Source organism: Macaca nemestrina, chromosome 10 (genome assembly GCF_043159975.1).
Source record: "Macaca nemestrina isolate mMacNem1 chromosome 10, mMacNem.hap1, whole genome shotgun sequence".
Lineage (NCBI taxonomy): Eukaryota > Metazoa > Chordata > Mammalia > Primates > Cercopithecidae > Macaca > Macaca nemestrina.
Genome location: NC_092134.1, coordinates 8,944,877 through 8,962,870, shown reverse-complemented (window position 1 = coordinate 8,962,870; position 17,994 = coordinate 8,944,877). Strand labels below are relative to the sequence as shown.

At 44.3% G+C, this 17,994-nt stretch overlaps 1 protein-coding gene across 2 annotated transcripts in view; it reads left to right on the top strand.

Annotated features, from left to right (window-relative positions):
* Positions 1 to 17,994, top strand: part of LOC105493811 (refilin A) — a 347,171-nt gene that overhangs the window by 90,739 nt on the left and 238,438 nt on the right. For both annotated transcript variants that reach the window (XM_071070849.1, XM_024796620.2), the window contains exons 2-3: positions 9,032 to 9,706; positions 11,679 to 11,769. The gene's annotated coding sequence lies outside the window, so the exon portion shown is untranslated. The remainder of the gene's footprint in view (positions 1 to 9,031; positions 9,707 to 11,678; positions 11,770 to 17,994) is intronic.

Here is a 17,994-nt window from a genome sequence, read left to right as displayed (position 1 = left end):
ATAATATATAAATATATTAGTGAAAACAGGATAGGATACCCTATATAATATTTTTTAGCCTATTTTTCAAGTTAAAAATAAATCATGAATGTCCTTCTATATCAACAAATATACACTGCTATTTTTAATGGCTATATACTCTTTTATTGTAACATATTGTAATTTAATAAATTTTCTGGTTTGGGACATTTTGATTTTTCACTTTTACGATTATAAATATTGATTGATGCTTTTTGGTGTAAATCTTTCTTCACTACTCCATTAGTTGCTTAACATAGTATATTAGTTTAATCATTGTATAACAAACTACCACAAACTTTGTGGCTTAAAACAAGACATTACCTCACAATTTCTGCTGATCAGGAGTCCAGATCCACAGGGCTTATGTGGCTGCAGTCAAAGTGTTGACTGGGCTGTATTCTCATCTGGAGGCTCAACTGGGGAAAAATCTTCTTCCAAGTCCACTCAGCTGTTGGAAGAATTCATTTCCTTATGGCTGTGGGACTAAGAGCTTCCATTTAGTTTTGTCTTTGCTACCTGTCAGCAGTTCACATATGGCAGCTTGCTTCTTTAAGGCCATCAGGAGAGCAAGAATGAGTCTCCTAGCAGATGTAGTCTTTTTTTTTTTTTTTTTTCTGAGATAGAGTTCCCTCGTGTTGCCCAGGCTAGAGTGCAATGGCAAGATCTTGGCTCACTGCAACCTCTGCCTCCTGGGTTCAAGTGATTCTCTACCTTAGCTGGGATTACAGGCATGTGCCACCATACCCAGCTAATTTTTTGTATTTAGTAGAGACAAGGTTTCACTATGTTGGTCAGGCTGGTCTTGAACTCGTGACCTCAGGTGATCCACCCACCTCGGCCTCCCAAAATGCTGGAATTACAGGCATGAGCCACCATGCCTGGTGCAAGATGGAGTCTTATAAATTGGTATCTTCTAGGTAGGTTCCTAAAAGTAGAAGGATGGGCCAAAGAGTACACAAAATTCTAGGATTTTTTTTTTCCATACATATTGTCAAATTGTACTCTGGAAAAAATTGTACCAATTTACCCTGCCACCCAGCAGCGTACAAGAGTGCCTGTCTCCCCAAACCCATGCGAACACTGGGAACCAGTATTATTTTTGGTTTGTTAATCTAATAATTGAAAACTTGTTACTCAATGTTTTAACTTTGGGATGGCCAGTTTTACACATTTACTGGATTATGCATGCCAGAGTGAGTAGTGCATTATCTTCTTTAAGGCAGACATACAGAGGAAGCCAATTTGTTTTCAGAAGGTTGATTGGTGAGCAGGAAGAAGAATGGAGAGGCATACCATGTTCATGGATTGGAAGATTCAACATAATAAAAATGTCAGGTCTCCCCACATTGCTATACAGATTTAACACAATTCCCATCAAAATCCCAGAAGGGCCGGGTGTGGTGGCTCACACCTGTAATCCCAGCACTTTGGGAGGCTGAGGCAGATGGATCACAAGGTCAGGAGTTTGAGACCAGCCTGGCCAACATGGTGAAACCCTGTCTGTACTAAAAATACAAAAATTAGCTGGGTGTGGTGGCGGGCACCTGTAACCCCAGCTACTTGGGAGACTGAGGCAGGAGAATTGCTTGAACCTGGGAGGTGGAGGTTGCATGCCACTACAGTCCAGCCTGGGCAACAGAGCAAGACTCCATCTCAAAAAAAAAAAAAAATTCCCAGGAAGATCTATCCAATTTCAAGACTTATTGTACAGCTACAGTAATAAAGACTGTATAGTATTGACAAATACATAGATCAATTGGCCAATTAGACAACCCAGAAATAGATCCACACACATATACCCAACTTAGTTTTGTCCAAAGTGCAAAAAAAATTCAATGGAAAAAGTTACCTCCTTGTAAAAATGGTGCCGGAGCTATTATTCATCCATGGACAAAAATATGAGCCTTGACCTATGTCTCACACCTTTACAAAAATTAACTCAGAATGAATTGTGCACTTAAATGTAAAACAAAATTTTTAAACTCTTAGGAAACAGGAGAAAAATATTTAGGATCTAGTGATAGACAGTTCTTTGACCTGACACCAAAAACATGATCATAAAGTGAAAAATTGATAAATTGGGATTCATCAAAATGAAAAAAATTTGCCCTGCAAAATATCCTTAATTTAAGAGGATAAAAAGACAAACTGGAGAGTGGGAGAAAATATTTGTAAACCACATATGTGACAAAGAACTCATATCTAGAATATAAAAAAGAACTCTCAAAACTCCGTAGTAAAAGTGAAAACAATTTGACTAGAACATGGGCAAAAGACATGAAGAGACATTTTATTGAAGAAGTTTAAAGATGACAAATAAGCACATGAAAAGATATTCAACATCATTAGCAATTAGGAAAACATAAAATAACAATGATATGTTATCACACACCTATCAGAATGGCTAAAATAGAAAATAGTGGCAACATCAAATGCTGGTAAGGATGCAGAGAGACTGGATCAAATATATATTGCTGGTAGACGTGTAAAATGGCACGTGTAAAATGGGGGACAGTGTGGCAGTTTTGTTTGTTGAGATGTGATATAGTGGAAATAGAACATTGGCTTGAGGCTGGGCGCAGTGGCTCACTCTTGTAATTCCAGCACTTTGGGAGGCCCAGGTGGGCGGATCACCCAAGGTTGGGAGTTTGAGACCAGCCTGACCAACATGGAGAAACCCCGTCTCTACTAAAAATACAAAATTAGCCAGACGTGATGGTGCATGCCTGTAATCCCAGCTACTCGGGAGGCTGAGGCAAGAGAATCACTTGAACCTGGGAGGCAGAGGTCGTGGTGAGCCAAGATCATGCCATTGCACTCCATCCTGGGTGACAAGAGCGAAACTCCGTTCCTGCCTCCCCACCAAAAAAAAAAAAAAAAAAAAGGAACACTGGACTTGACTTGAATGCCAATTTTATCACTCAACTGGCTGAACAAGTACCAACCTTGCAGAGCTTTGGTTTCTTCATCTGTGAACTGGGGATGAAAATAGTACCTACCCATAATTGAGAGGATTTAAATCAGGGGCTGGCAAATTACAGTCCTTGGACTAAATCTAGTCTGGCACCTATTTTGCAAATAAAGTTTTATTGGAGCATAGCCATAACCACACCACAAGGACAGAGTTGAATGTTTGTGACAGGGACTGGCCTACAAAGCCATTTACTAGATATACCTTTATAGAAAAACTTGCCAACCCCTGATCTAGATGATATATTGTATATAAAAAGTTTGAAAATAGCAATGCATTAATTGTAGTTGTTATTATATATCTTTAATAACAGACGACCTGTTTCCCCAGAAGAATGGTTTTCTCACACAATGCCAATCTGAATAGGTAGATTTTTTTTTTTTTTTTTTTTTTTTTTTTTTTTTTTTTGAGACAGAGTCTCACTCTGACACCTAGGCTGGAGTGCAGTGGCACGATCTTGGCTCACTGCAACCTTCACCTCCCAGATTCAAGTGATTCTACTGCCTCAGCCTCCTGAGTAGCTGGGATTACAGGCGTGCGCCACCACGCCCGGCTAATTTTTGTATTTTTAGTAGAGACGGGGTTTCACCATGTTGGTCAGGCTGGTCTCGAACTCCTGAACTCATGATCCTCCTGCCTCAGCCTCCTAAAGTGCTGATATTACAGGCATGCACCACCGCTCCCAGCCATCTGAGCAGGTAGACTTTTAAAAAGCTTGGATGACATATCCTCCAGTGAGAGTATCGTGCTAGCAATATTATACCTCATAATTAATATAAACAATCAGTTTGATAGATAACACTTTATATTATGAACAGTTTTAAACATAGAGAAAGGTGAGCTCCATGTATCTACCAGCTGGATTTAGCAATTGTTAACATTTTGCCCTATTTGCTTTATGACCTATTATCTCTATCTATCTATCCACCCACCTCACGTATCTGTGTTTATATATTATTTGCTCAATCATTTGAAAGCAAATTGCTGACATCATGATTCTTCACCCCTAAATACTTCCTTAGCAAGGTGAACACCCAAGGGATTCACCTTGCCCACTGCCTAGACAGAGCTGATTCATCAAGACAGGGGAATTGCATTAGAGAAAGAGTAATTAATGCAGAGCCAGCTGTGCGGGAGACCTGAGTTTTATTATTACTCAAATCATTCTGTCGGAACATTCAGGGAGCAGAGTTTTTAAGGATAACTTGGTGGATTGGGGGAAGCCAGTGAGCCAGGAGTGCTGATTGGTCAGAGATGAAATCACAGTGAGCCAGGAGTGCTGATTGGTCAGAGATGAAATCATAGCGAGTCAAAGTTGTCTTACCCTGAGTCAGTTCCTGGGTGGGGGCCACAAGATCAGATGAGCCAGTTTATGCATCTGGGTGGTGCCAGCTGAGCCATCAAGTGCAGGGTCTGCAAAATGTCTTAAGCACTAATCTTAGGAGCACTTTAGGGAGGGTCAGAATCTTGTAGCCTCCAGCTGCATGACTCCTAAACTGTAATGTCTAATCCTGGGGCTAATGTTAGTCTAGTCCCCAGGCAAGAAGGAGATCTGCTTTGGGAAAAAGGCTGTTACCATCTTTGTTTAAACTATGAACTACAAAGTTTCTCCCACCATTAGTTCAGCCTACGCCCAGGAATGAACAAAGACAGCTTGGAGGTTAGAAGCAAGATGGAGTCAGCTAAGTCAGATCTCTTTCACTGTCTCAGTCATAATTCTGCAAAGGCGGTTTCGTGTGCATCTTCTGTGAATAATGACTTTCTCCTGCAGAATCACAAAATCGTCGTAACATGTTATAAAAATTGCAACAATTCCCTAATATCATCTAATATTCAACTTTCTCCAATTGTTCACAAAATGTATTTCTTACCTCTTTTTTTCAAACCAAGAACCAAGGAAGTTTATCTCAGTGTGTTTGGTGGTTCTGTTTCTTTTAATCTTATCCCTCCACCTTTTCTCCCTATGACACTGACTTTTTGAAGAGACAATTTCAGACCATTTAAACCAAATAAACTATGGGCTCTTGGCAGGCAAAGCGATTTTTTTTTTTTTTCGCTGGGCCTCTGAGCACTTAATACAGAACCAGCTGAAAAAATACTTTTCGACTTATTGATTGTGCTATGGCAACTGGGAGCATTCTGAACAAACGGAGCAGGAAGCCCTTCTCATTTTGACTAATCAGTTAATTAACTTTTACTCTATGTGAGGCAATTACCCTAAAACATTCTGGTTTTGGGCTACCAGTTGTGGGACCAGAGCTTAATTTCTCCCTGTCAAAGTGGTGGAAGAGGGGCCTTTGATTTGGTCTCCATCCTGAGGACAACTCAAAGACTTTTGCCCTCAAATAATTTAAAGGGTAATGGGTAAGGTACAAAAGGTAGAGGATGGAGAATAGCTCAAAACTACAGGATGGATCAGGTGCTGGTAGATTCTCTCAACCTGACATCCCTTCATCTGCTTTTCCTTTTAGTGCGGTAACAAAGAATGTCCTAGGGAAATGCCCTCCCATTTATTTTCTTTTTATTTTTTTTTTTCCTTCTTTTTTTTTGAGACGTAGTCTCACTCTATTGCCAGGCTGGAGTGCAGTGGTGGGATCTCGGCTCACTGCAACCTCTTCCTTCCAGGTTCAAGCGATTCTCCTGCCTCAGCTTCCCGAGTAGCTGGGACTACAGGCACATGCTGCCACGCTCAGCTAAGTTTTGTATGTTTACTAGAGATGGAGTTTCACCATATTGGCCAAGATTGTCTCAATCTCTTGACCTCGTGATCCACCTGCCTCAGCCTCCCAAAGTACTGGGATTACAGGCGTGAGCCACCAAGCCCAGCTTTTTCTATTATATTGTTTGCATTTCTGGTTGGGAGTTAAGCCTTTGGATTATTTTCTTATGTTAATTCAAACATTCCAACAGACTTGGAAATGGTTTCAGGAGAGGACTCTTGAATATCTGAGGGTCTAGTTAACAGTGGGGAACATTCCAACATTATTTATTGGAAACCATATGATACATGGAATTAACATTGCATATTTTGGAGAAAATCTTGACCCTCACAGTCAGTTTTGAGCATTTAGAAAAGGAGGAAATTTTGGCTGAAAGTTGAAAGCCCTTGTGTTTCCTACCAGCCAATAGTAAATCTTTCCTAGAAGTTCCAGTGTGAGCTGATTTCCAGCCACTGGGGCTGATCCTAAAATAGGTGGTTAGGTGTAACATAGAAGTCAAAAGCCGCATTTCTGGGAACTTTGGAAGCACAAGGGAATGTCCTGTTGACTGAAACAATTGAAGAGGAAATAGACAAGAAGCAGAGTTCGGTCGCTGGTGAGGCTACGGCCCAATCTCTCCTGGTACATTTGTCTTTCCTTGGAGAGAACTAATTGGATTACACACAGCTTCCAGAAAGAGCCGAGCCGTTATTATTATTATTATATTTCTTTTTCTTCCTTTCTTTCTTTCTTTCTTTTTTTTTTTTTTTTTTTTTGCGATGGAGTCTGGCTCTGTCACCCAGGCTGGAGTGCAATGGCGCGATCTCGGCTCACAGCAACCTCCACCTCCCTGGTTCAAGCAATTCTCCTGCCTCAGCCTCCTGAGTAGCTGGGATTACAGGTGTGTGCCACCACACCCAGCTAATTTTTGTATTTTTAGTAGAGACAGGGTTTCCCCGTGTTGGCCAGGCTGATCTCGAACTCCTGACTCAGGTGATCCTCCTGCCTCGGCCTGCCAAAGTGCTGGGATTACAGGCATGAGCCACTGCACCCAGCCATTAGTACATTTCTTTAGAAGGCCTAGCTGCCTGAGAATTCGGAAGCACTTTCATGTATTTTGTGGCAACTGTCTGGTTTCTATGATTGTGGTTTGAGCTCTCTCGCTCACACCTCTTCTTCTGCCTCTCTCTGTCACCTTTTACCTGCTTCAGGTCTCTCAGCCCAGCATCACCTTGTCAGGGCAGCCTGCATCCATCCCCCAGACTGGAAAGATCCCCCTTTCAAATAACCTCATGGCACCTACACCTCAAGACAGGTTGCAATTGAATGTCTGTTTATCCCTCCCTGTCTCCATTCTATCCCCAGGGCCTCCCACTCTGCCTGGCAAAGAACAGATGTGCTCACATCAGGAATATTTTAATGAAGGTGCTGTTACTGGAAAGGGATCCCAATGCAGACCCCAAGAGAGGGTTCTTGGATCTCATGCAAGAAAGAATTCAGGGCGAGTCCATAAAGTGAAAGCAAGTTTATTGGAAAAGCAAAGAAACAAAAGAATGGCTACTCCATAGACAGAGCAGCACCCAGGGTCGCTGGCTGGCCATTTTTATGGTTATTTTGTTATTATATGCTAAACAAGGGGTGGATTATTTATGAGTTCTCTGGGAAAGGGGCAGGCAATTCCTGGAACTGAGGGTTCCTCTCCTTTTAGACTATATAGGGTAACTTCCTGATGTTGCTGTGGCATTTATAAACTATCATGATGCTGGTAGGAGTGTCTTTTAGCATGCCATTGCGTTATAATTGCCATATAATGAGCAGTGAGGATGACCAGAGGTCACTTTCATCACCATCTAGGTTTTGGTGGGTTTCAGCTGGCTTCTTTACCACATCCTGTTTTATCAGCAGGGTCTTTATGACCTGTTTCTGTGGTGCCAGTCCTGCTGACCTCCTTTCTCATGCTGTGACTAATGATGTCTAACCTCCTGGGAATGGAGCCTTATAGGTCTCAGCCGTATTTTACCCAGTCCCTATTCAAGATGGAGTTGCTCTGGTTGGAACGCCTCTGACAGTATGAGTTTGGGAAGAGATAGAAATGCTGAAGAATTGACCTGGAGACAGCGAAGGAGACACAGGGTTTACTGGGGAGATTACATACAGGGACAGTCCAGTGGTGGCAGGCTGGCCAGGAGAACCACTGCCATTGGTAAAAAGCATGTAGTTGATATACCATTTTCACTTAGCACCCTCCACCTAGCAACCTCCATACATAAGTAGGCCAAGAATATGGACAGAAAATTGACAAAACAAACATAAACCATGAAAAATATGAAACACACCTTTTATTTTTATTTTTATTTTTATTTTTATTTTTTTTTGAGACGGAGTCTCGCTCTGTCGCCCAGGCTGGAGTGCAGTGGCCAGATCTCAGCTCACTGCAAGCTCCGCCTCCCGGGTTCACACCATTCTCCTGCCTCAGCCTCCCGAGTAGCTGGGACCACAGGCGCCGCCACCTCGCCCGGCTAATTTTTTGTGTTTTTAGTAGAGACGGGGTTTCGCCGTGTTAGCCAGGATGGTCTCGATCTCCTGACCTCGTGATCCGCCCGTCTCGGCCTCCCAAAGTGCTGGGATTACAGGCTTGAGCCACCGCGCCCGGCCACACACCTTTTAAAAGGTCAACCTAAATTGGATTCAAAGAAATGCAAATTAAAATATTTGGTCATCAAATCAGCAAAGAAGAAAATAAAATAATATGCAATGCTGTTGCAGTGAACGAGATTCTAACGGAAATATGTTTTTTGGCATAAATATATTCAACATATATAAATATTAATGTATATAAATAATATGTAGACATATTGTAAACATATACACGATAATTATATAAACATATAAATGTATAAATCAATAAATATCAGAGCAGTGATGAAGACAATAATAATTATGGTAATAATCCCAAACGTAAATGTGAACATTTGTTGAGGGCTCACTCACACTACTTGTGACATTTTATATATATTATCTCACTTAATCCTGACAACAACCCCCATTGTCTGAAGTACATACCCAAGGCTTGTCCAAGGATATCAAAGATGCAGACTGGCAAGAGGGAATTTAAAAGCAGAAGTTTAATAGGCAAAAGAAAGAGGAAAGCTCCCTCGTGCAAAGGAAGGGGTCCTGAACAGGTTTCCCGGTTCCCGGCAAGATGCCGTTGGTTTTATAGATGAGCTTGAGGGGGTGGTGTCTGATGTACATAGGATGCAAAAGATTGGTTGGATCAAGTGTTCCATTTACATAGCATGCAAAGAAGCTGGCTATCCCATCTTAATCTATTTTTATACAGATGTGTTCTCTACCTGGCCAGCGCCGTGTTGCCTGTTCCCTTACTGCACACATGGTGACAAAGAAAAGGGAAGCCTCCATGTTGGATATGCCTGGCTCCTAGGTGTCAGGCCTCTGAGCCCAAGCTAAGCCATCATATCCCCTGTGACCTGGACGTATACATCCAGATGGCCGGAAGCAACTGAAGATCCACAAAAGAAGTGAAAATGGCCTTAACTGATGACATTCCACCATTGTGATTTGTTTCTGCCCCACCCTAACTGATCGTGTACTTTGTAATCTCCCCCACCCTTAAGAAGGTTCTTTGTAATTCTCCCCACCCTTGAGAATGTACTTTGTGAGATCCACCCCCTGCCCACAAAACATTGCTCCTAACTCCACCGCCTATCCCAAAACCTGTAAGAACTAATGATAATCCACCACCCTTTGCTGACTCTCTTTTCGGACTCAGCTCGCCTGCACCCAGGTGAAATAAACAGCCTTGTTGCTCACACAAAGCCTGTTTGGTGGTCTTCACACGGACGCGTGAGACATTTGGTGCTGAAGACCCAGGTCAGCAGGATTCCTTCGGGAGACCAGTCCCCTGTCCTCACCCTCACTCCATGAAGAGATCTACCTACGACCTCGGGTCCTCAGACCCACCAGCCCAAGGAACATCTCACCGATTTTAAATCGGGTAAGCGACCTCTTTTTACTCTCTTCAACCTCTCTCATTATTCCTCAACCTGTTTCTCCTTTCAGTCTTGGCGCCACCCTTCAATCTCTTCGTTCTCTTAATTTCAATTCCTTTCATTTTCTGGTAGAGACAAAGGAGGCACATTTTATCCTCACTCAAAAATGAGTAAGGATATGGTGGACCCAAAACTGTGGACCAAAAATGAGTGGACCCAAAACTCCAGCGCCGGTCACGGACTCGGGAAGGCAGCCTTCCCTTGGTGTTTAATCATTGCGGGGACGCCTGCCTGATTATTCACCCACACTCCACTGGTGCCTGATCTCCGCGGGGACGCCTGCCTTGGTCATTCACCCACATTCCCTTGGTGGCAAGTCAATTGCGGGGACGCCTGCTTTGGCTGCTCACCCACATTGCAGCCCAGGGCTGCTCCCCACTCCCTTCTCCGTGTCTCTACCCTTCTTTTTAAACTTACCTCCTTCACTGTGGGCAACCTTCCACCCTCCATTCCTCCTCCTTCTCCCTTAACCTGTGTTCTCAAGAACTTAAAACCTCTTCAACTCTGGCCTGACCTAAAATCTAAGGGTTTTATTTTCTTCTGCAACACCGCATGGCCCCAGTACAAACTCGACAGTAGTTCCAAGTGGCCAGAGAATGGCACTTTCGATTTGTCTATCCTACAAGATCTGGATAATTTTTGTCAAAAAATGGGCAAGTGGTCTGAGGTGCCTGACGTCCAGGCATTCTTTTACGCATTGGTCCCTCCCTAGTCTCCGCTCCCAGTGAGACTCATCCCAAATCTTTCTTCTTTCTCTCCTGGTCTGTTCTTCAGTCTCCACCCCAAGCGCTGAGTCCTTTTAATCCTTCTTTTCCACAGACTCATCTGACATCTCCCCTTCTCCCCAGGCTGCTCCTCGCCAGGCCCAGCCAGGTCCCAATTCTTCCTCAGCCTCTGCTCCCTCACCCTATAATCCTTCTATCACCTCCCCTCCTCACACCTGATCCGGTTTACAGTTTCATTCTGCGACTAGCTCTTCCCCACCTGCCCAACAATTTCCTCTTAGAGAGGTGGCTGGAGCTGAAGCCATGGTCAAGGTTAACGCTCCTTTTTTCTCTATCTGACCTCTCCCAAATCAGTTAGCATTTAGGCATTTTTTTTTTTTTTTAAATCAAATATAAGAACTTAACCCAGTTCATGGCCCGTTTGGCAACAACCCTTAGACGCTTTACTGCCCTAGACCGAGGGGCCAAAAGGCCACCTTATTCTTAATATGCATTTCATCACCCAGTCAGCTCCTGACATTAGAAAAAAGCTCCAAAAATTGGCCGGGCGCGGTGGCTCAAGCCTGTAATCCCAGCACTTTGGGAGGCCGAGACGGGCGGATCACGAGGTCAGGAGATCGAGACCATCCTGGCTAACACAGTGAAACCCCGTCTCTACTAAAAATACAAAAAAAACTAGCCGGGCGTGGTGGCGGGTGCCTGTAGTCCCAGCTACTCGGGAGGCTGAGGCCGGAGAATGGCGTAAACCCGGGAGGCGGAGCTTGCAGTGAGCTGAGATCCGGCCACTGCACTCCAGCCTGGGCGGCAGAGCGAGACTCCGTCTCAAAAAAAAAAAAGAAAAAAGCTCCAAAAATTAAATTCCGGCCCTCAAACGCCACAACAGGACTTAATTAGCTTCACCTTCAAGGTGTACAATAATAGAGAAGAGTTGCAATTATTTGCCTCTGCTGTGAGAGAAACCCCAGCTATATCTCCAGCACACAAAAACTTTAAAATGCCTAAGCCACAGCAGTCAGGTGTTCCTTCAGGACCTCCTCCCCCAGGATCTTACTTCAAGTGCCAGAAATCTGGCCACTGGGCCAAGGAATGCCCGCAGCCCGGGATTCTACCTAAGCCGGGTCCCATCTGTGCGGGACTCCACTGGAAATTGGAGTGTCCAGCTGACCCAAGGCTCTGAATGTCTTCTTCCCAGATCTCCTCAGCTTAGCAGCTGAACACTGCCCGATCACCTCAGAAGCTCCCTGGACCATCACAGATGCTTCGGGTAACTCTTACAGTGGAGGGTAAGTCCGTCCCCTGTTTAATCCATACGGAGGCTACCCACTCCACATTACCTTCTTTTCAGGGGCCTGTTTCCCTTGCCTCCATAACTGTTGTGAGTATGGACGGCCAGGCTGCTAAACCTCTTAAAACTCCCCAACTCTGGTGCCAACCTGGACAATATTCTTTTATGCACTCTTTTTTAGTTATCCCCACCTGCCCAGCTCCCTTATTAGGTCAAGGCATTTTAACTGAATTATCTGTTTCCCTGACTATTCCTAGGCTAAAGTCACACCTCATTGCTGCCCTTTTCCCCAGTTCAAAACCTCCTTCACATCCTCTCCTTGTATCTCCCCACCTTAATCCACAAGTATAGGATACCTCTACTCCCTCCTTGGTGACAAATGATGTACCCCTTACCATCCCATTAAAACCGAATCACTCTTACCCCACTCAATGCCAATATCCCATCCTGCAGCACGCTTTAAAATGATTAAAGTCTGTTATCACTCGCCTGCTACAGCATGGGCTTCTAAAACCTATAAACTCTCCTTACAATTCCCCCATTTTACCTGTCCAAAAACCAGACAAGTCTTACAGGTTAGTTCAGGATCTGTGCCTTATCAACCAAATTACTTTACTTTTTCAACCATGTAGTGCCCAACCCATACACTCTTTTGTCCTCAATACCTTCCTCCAAAACTCACTGTTCTGTTCTTGATCTTAAAGATGCTTTTTTCACTATTCCCCTGTGCCCCTTGTCCCATCCTCTCTTTGCTTTTACCTGGTCTGACCCTGACACCCATCAGTCCCAGCAGCTTACATGGGCTGTGCTGCCGCAAGGCTTCAGGGAAAGTCTTCATTACTTCGGCCAAGCTCTTTCTCATGATTTACTTTCTTTCCACGCCTCCGATTCTCACCTTATTCAATATATTGATGACCTTCTACTTTGTAGCCCCTCCTTTGAATCTTCTCAACTAGACACCCTCCTGCTCCTTCAACATTTATTCTCCAAAGGATATCGGGTATCCCCCTCCAAAGTTCAAATTTCTTCTCCATCCATTACCTACCTTGGCAGAATTCTTCATAAAAACATACGTGCTCTCCCTGCTGATTGCGTCCAACTGATCTCTCAAACCCCAACACCTTCTACAAAACAACAACTCCTTTCCTTCCTAGACATGGTTGGATACTTTCGCCTTTGGATACCTGGTTTTGCCGTCCTAACAAAACCATTATATAAACTCACAAAAGGAAACCTAGCTGATCCCATAGATCCTAAATCCTTTCCCCACTCCTCCTTCCATTCCTTAAAAACAGCCCTAGAAGCTGCCCCCACGCTAGCGCTCCCTAACTCATCCCAACCCTTTTTCATTACACACAGCCAAAGTGCAGGGCTGTGTGGTTGGAATTCTTACACAAGAGCCGGGACCACGCCCTGTAGCCTTTCTGTCCAAACTTGACCTTACTGTTTTCGCATAGCCCTCATATCTCCGTGTGGTGGCTGCCGCTGCTTTAATAATTTTAGAGGCCCTCAAAATCACAAGCTATGCTCACCTCACTCTCTACAGTTCTCATAACTTCCAAAATCTGTTTTCTTCCTCATACCTGACACATACACTTTCTGCTCCCAGGATCCTTCAGCTATACTCACTCTTTGTTGAGTCTCCCACAGTTACCATTATTCCTGGCCCGGACTTCAATCCGGCCTCCCACATTATTCCTGATACCATACCTGACCCCCATGACTGTATCTCTCTAATACACCTGACATTCACTCCATTTCCCCATGTTTCCTTCTTTCCTGTTCCTCACCCCGATCACACCTAGTTTATTGATGGCAGTTCCACCAGGCCTAATCGCCACACAACAGCAAATGCAGGCTATGCTATAGTATCTTCCACGTCTATCATTGAGGCTACTGCTCTGCCCCCCTTCACTACCTCTCAGCAAGCCGAACTCATTGCCTTAACTTGACCCATCACTCTTGCAAAAAATTATGTGTCAATATTTATACTGACTCTAAATATACCTTCCATATCCTGCACCACCATGCTGTTATATGGGCAGAAAGAGGTTTCATCACTATGCAAAGGTCCTGCATCATTAATAAAAACTTTAATCTCCATCTTTAATAAAAACTCTTCTCAAGGCCGCTTTACTTCCAAAGGAAGCTGGAGTCATTCACTGCAAGGGACATCAAAAGACATCAGATCCCATTGATCAGGGCAATGCTTATGCTGACAAGGTAGCTAAAGAAGCAGCTTAGCATTCCAACTTCTGTCCCTCATGACCAGTTTTTCTCCTCCTCATCAGTCACTCCCACCTACTCTCCCACTGAAACTTCCACCTATCAATCTCTTCCCACACAAGGCAAATGGTTCTTTGGTCAAGGAAAATATCTCCTCCCAGCCTCACAGGCCCATTCTATTCTATCGTCATTTCATAACCTCTTCCATGTAGGTTACAAGCCGCTAGCCTGCCTCTTAGAACTTCTCATTTCCTTTCCATCGTAGAAATCTGTCTTAAGAAAATCACTTCTCAGTGTTCCATCTGCTATTCTACTACTCCTAAGGGATTGTTCAGGGCCCCTCCCTTCCCTACATATCAGGCTTGGGGATTTGCCCCTGCCCAGGACTGGCAAATTGACTTTACTCACATGCTCCGAGTCAGGAAACTAAAGTACCTCTTGGTCTGGGTAGACACTTTCACTGAATTGTTAGAGGCCTTTCCCACAGCATCTGAGAAGGCCACCACAGTTATTTCTTCCCTTCTGTCAGACGTAAGTCCTTGGTTTGGCCTTCCCACCTCTATACAGTCCGATAAGGGACCAGCCTTTATCAGTCAAATCGCCCAAGCAGTTTCTCAGGCTCTTGGTATTTAGTGGCTCCTGGTTTTACCTCAAATCACCACCCTTAAGTCTCTCTTGAAGTGGATAGAAGATCTTCAGTGGCACGGTACCCTCCAAACTTTCAACCTGATGAAGTCCTATTCTTTACTTTTATACTCACTCTTTTCTGGTTCCTGTTCTTATGCCACCCTCTACCTCTCTCCAGCTATCTCCACCACCCTATCAAACTCACTCTCTCCTAGCTGTTTCCATTCCTTCTTTAACAAACATTTGCTGGCTTTGCATTTCTCTTTCCTCCAAAATCGCTGAGGCCCTGACTTACTGACTGCTTAAAAAAAGTGGGGGGACTCTATATTTTTAAATGAAGAGTGTTGTTTTTACCTAAATCAATCTGGCCTGGTATATGACAACATAAAAAAACTCAAGGATAGAGCCCAAAAACTCGCCAACCAAGCAAATAATTGTGCTGAACCCCCTTGGACATTGTGTAATTGGATGTCCTGGGTGCCCCCAATTCTTAGTCTTTTAATACCTGTTTTTTTCCTTCTCTTATTTGGACCCTGTGTCTTTCACTTAGTTTCTCAATTCATACAAAACCACATCCAGGCCATCACCAATAATTCTATATGACAAATGCTCCTTCTAACAACCCCACAATATCATCCCTTACCCTAAAATCTTCCTTCAGCTTAATCTCTCCCACTCCGGGTTCCCATGTCGCCCCCTAATCCCGCTCGAAGCAGCCCTGAGAAACATCGCCTCTTATCTCTCCATACCACCCCCAAAAATTTTTGCCACCCCAGCACTTTTCCACTATTTCGTTTTATTTATTAATATAAGAAGACAGGAATGTCAGGCCTCTGAGCCCAAGCTAAGCCATCATATCCCCAGTGACTTGCATGTTTACATCCAGATGGCCCAAAGCAACTGAAGATCCACAGAAGTGAACATAGCCTTAACTGATGACATTCCACCACTGTGATTTGTTTCTGCCCCACCCTAACTGATCGTGTACTTTGTAATCTCCCCCACCCCTGAGAAGGTTCTTGGTAATTCTCCCTACCCTTGAGAATGAACTTTGTGATATTCACCCTCTGCCTGCAAAACATTACTCCTAACTCCACCGCCTATCCCAAAATCTATAAGAACTAATGATAATCCACCACCCTTTGCTGACTCTCTTTTCGGACTCAGCCCGCCTGCACCCAGCTGAAATAAACAGCCTTGTTGCTCACACAAAGCCTGTTTGGTGGTCTCTTCACACAGATGCCTGAGACACTAGGTAGCCCTCTTCTGTTAGCACAGCTGCCGCCATTCACCTGTGCAAGCTTCTAGCTTGCTTTTCTATGTCTGCAGCTTGATTTTTCAGGCTGCTCTTTGTTAGAAAAGAAATGACTTGGGGGCTGCTTTTTATTAAAAGAGAAACCTTGCCGAGGACTCTCTTACCCTCATTAACTGCCTAAAGAATTTCTTTCTGGCTTCTGTATCAGATGGACTGTTATCATCATCCCCATCTTACAGTGGAAGAGAGAGAGGCAAAGAACATTTAAGTAGCTGTGCTGAACCCCTATGGACTCCAGTAGGGATGACATTGTGTCTGAGAGCTGAAGAAGTGACCTGGAGACAGCGAAGGAGACATAGAGTTTATTGGGGGGACTTATATACAGGGACAGTCCAGTGGTGGCAGGTTGGCAGGAGAACTACTACCATTTGTGAAAAGCATGTAGTTGATATAGCATTTTCACTTAGCACCTTCCACCTAGCAACCTCCGTTTAACCCACACAAAGAGGCTTGACCCCCTGTACAGCTTGCATTCCACGGGATGGCTGGGGACTTGGGTGTCCTTCTTGGATAAGGGGTTGGCCACTCCTGGATTCCTTCGCTTAGGACTCTGAACTCACATTCTTCTTAGACCACAAGGTTATTCTCAGACGATGCTTCAGTGATTGCTGTCAGGTGCGTCTGCCACACAGTAGTTTGCCGAAGATCACCAGGTAGCAACGTAAGTGGGATTTGAACCCAGGCAGTCCTCTAAAGTCTATGCTTTACTGTCCTACCTAAAAAATGTTTATGCCCCTTGGCCTTCTGATTTCACTTCTGGGAGTCTAGCTCAAGGAAGTATTTCTAAATAAAGATTATCATGCACAAATATGTTCGCAGAACCATTATCCATAGATGATTCTGTTGTCTTTAAAAAGGTGTTTACACGGCCGGGCGCGGTGGCTCAAGCCTGTAATCCCAGCACTTTGGGAGGCCGAGACGGGCGGATCACGAGGTCAGGAGATCGAGACCATCCTGGTTAACACGGTGAAACCCCGTCTCTACTAAAAAATACAAAAAATTAGCCGGGCGCGGTGGTGGGCGCCTGTAGTCCCAGCTACTCGGGAGGCTGAGGCAGGAGAATGGCGTGAACCCGGGAGGCGGAGCTTGCAGTGAGCTGAGATCCGGCCACTGCACTCCAGCCCGGGCGACAGAGCGAGACTCTGTCTCAAAAAAAAAAAAAAAAAAAAAAAAAAAGGTGTTTACAGCTGGGTGTGGTGGCTCATGTTTGTAATCCCAGCACTTTAAGAGGCCCAGGTGGGAGGATCCCTTGAGGCCAGGAGTTCAAGATCAGCCTGGGCAACACAGCAAGACCCCCATCTCTACAAAATATTTTTTAAAAAGTTAGCAGGATGCGGTGACTTGTGCCAGTTACTCAGGAGACTTAGGCAGGAGGACTGCTGGAGTTCAGGAGTTCAAAACTGCAGTGAGCTATGATTGCGCCACTGTACTTGATCCTGGGAAACAGAGTGGGACCCTGTCTTAAAAAATACATATTTATGATGAATACAAAACAACATAAAAACATTTGATGAAATTTTATGTGGCAACAAGCTCAGACTTACACCATATAGGATGTCAAACTGCACACTAGCCACACTAATCATAAAACGGAATCTATAAGATACAATATTTTTTGTTTTGGAGATGGGAGTCTCACTCTGTTGCCTGGGCTGGAGTGCGGTGGAGTGATCTTGGCTCACTGTAACCTCTGCCTTCCAGGTTCAAGCGATTCTTCTGCCTCAGCCTCCCAAGTAGCTGGAATTACAGGCGTGCACCACCATGCCTGGCTAATTTTTGTATTCTTAGTAGAAACAGGGTTTCACCATGTCGGTCAAGCTGGTCTTGGACTCTTGACCTTGTGATCCACCCGCCTTGGCCTCCCAAAGTGCTGGGATTACAGGCGTGAGCCACCGTGCCCAGCCCTGTAAGTTATAGTGTTAAGTCATAAGAGCTAGATCCAAAATTAAATGCATCACATGATTACCAACACAACTATGCCTCAAGGAAAGACTGAAAGAAAATCCACCAAAATATTAGCGATCAGGCTTGGGTGGTGAAACAATGGACAATTTT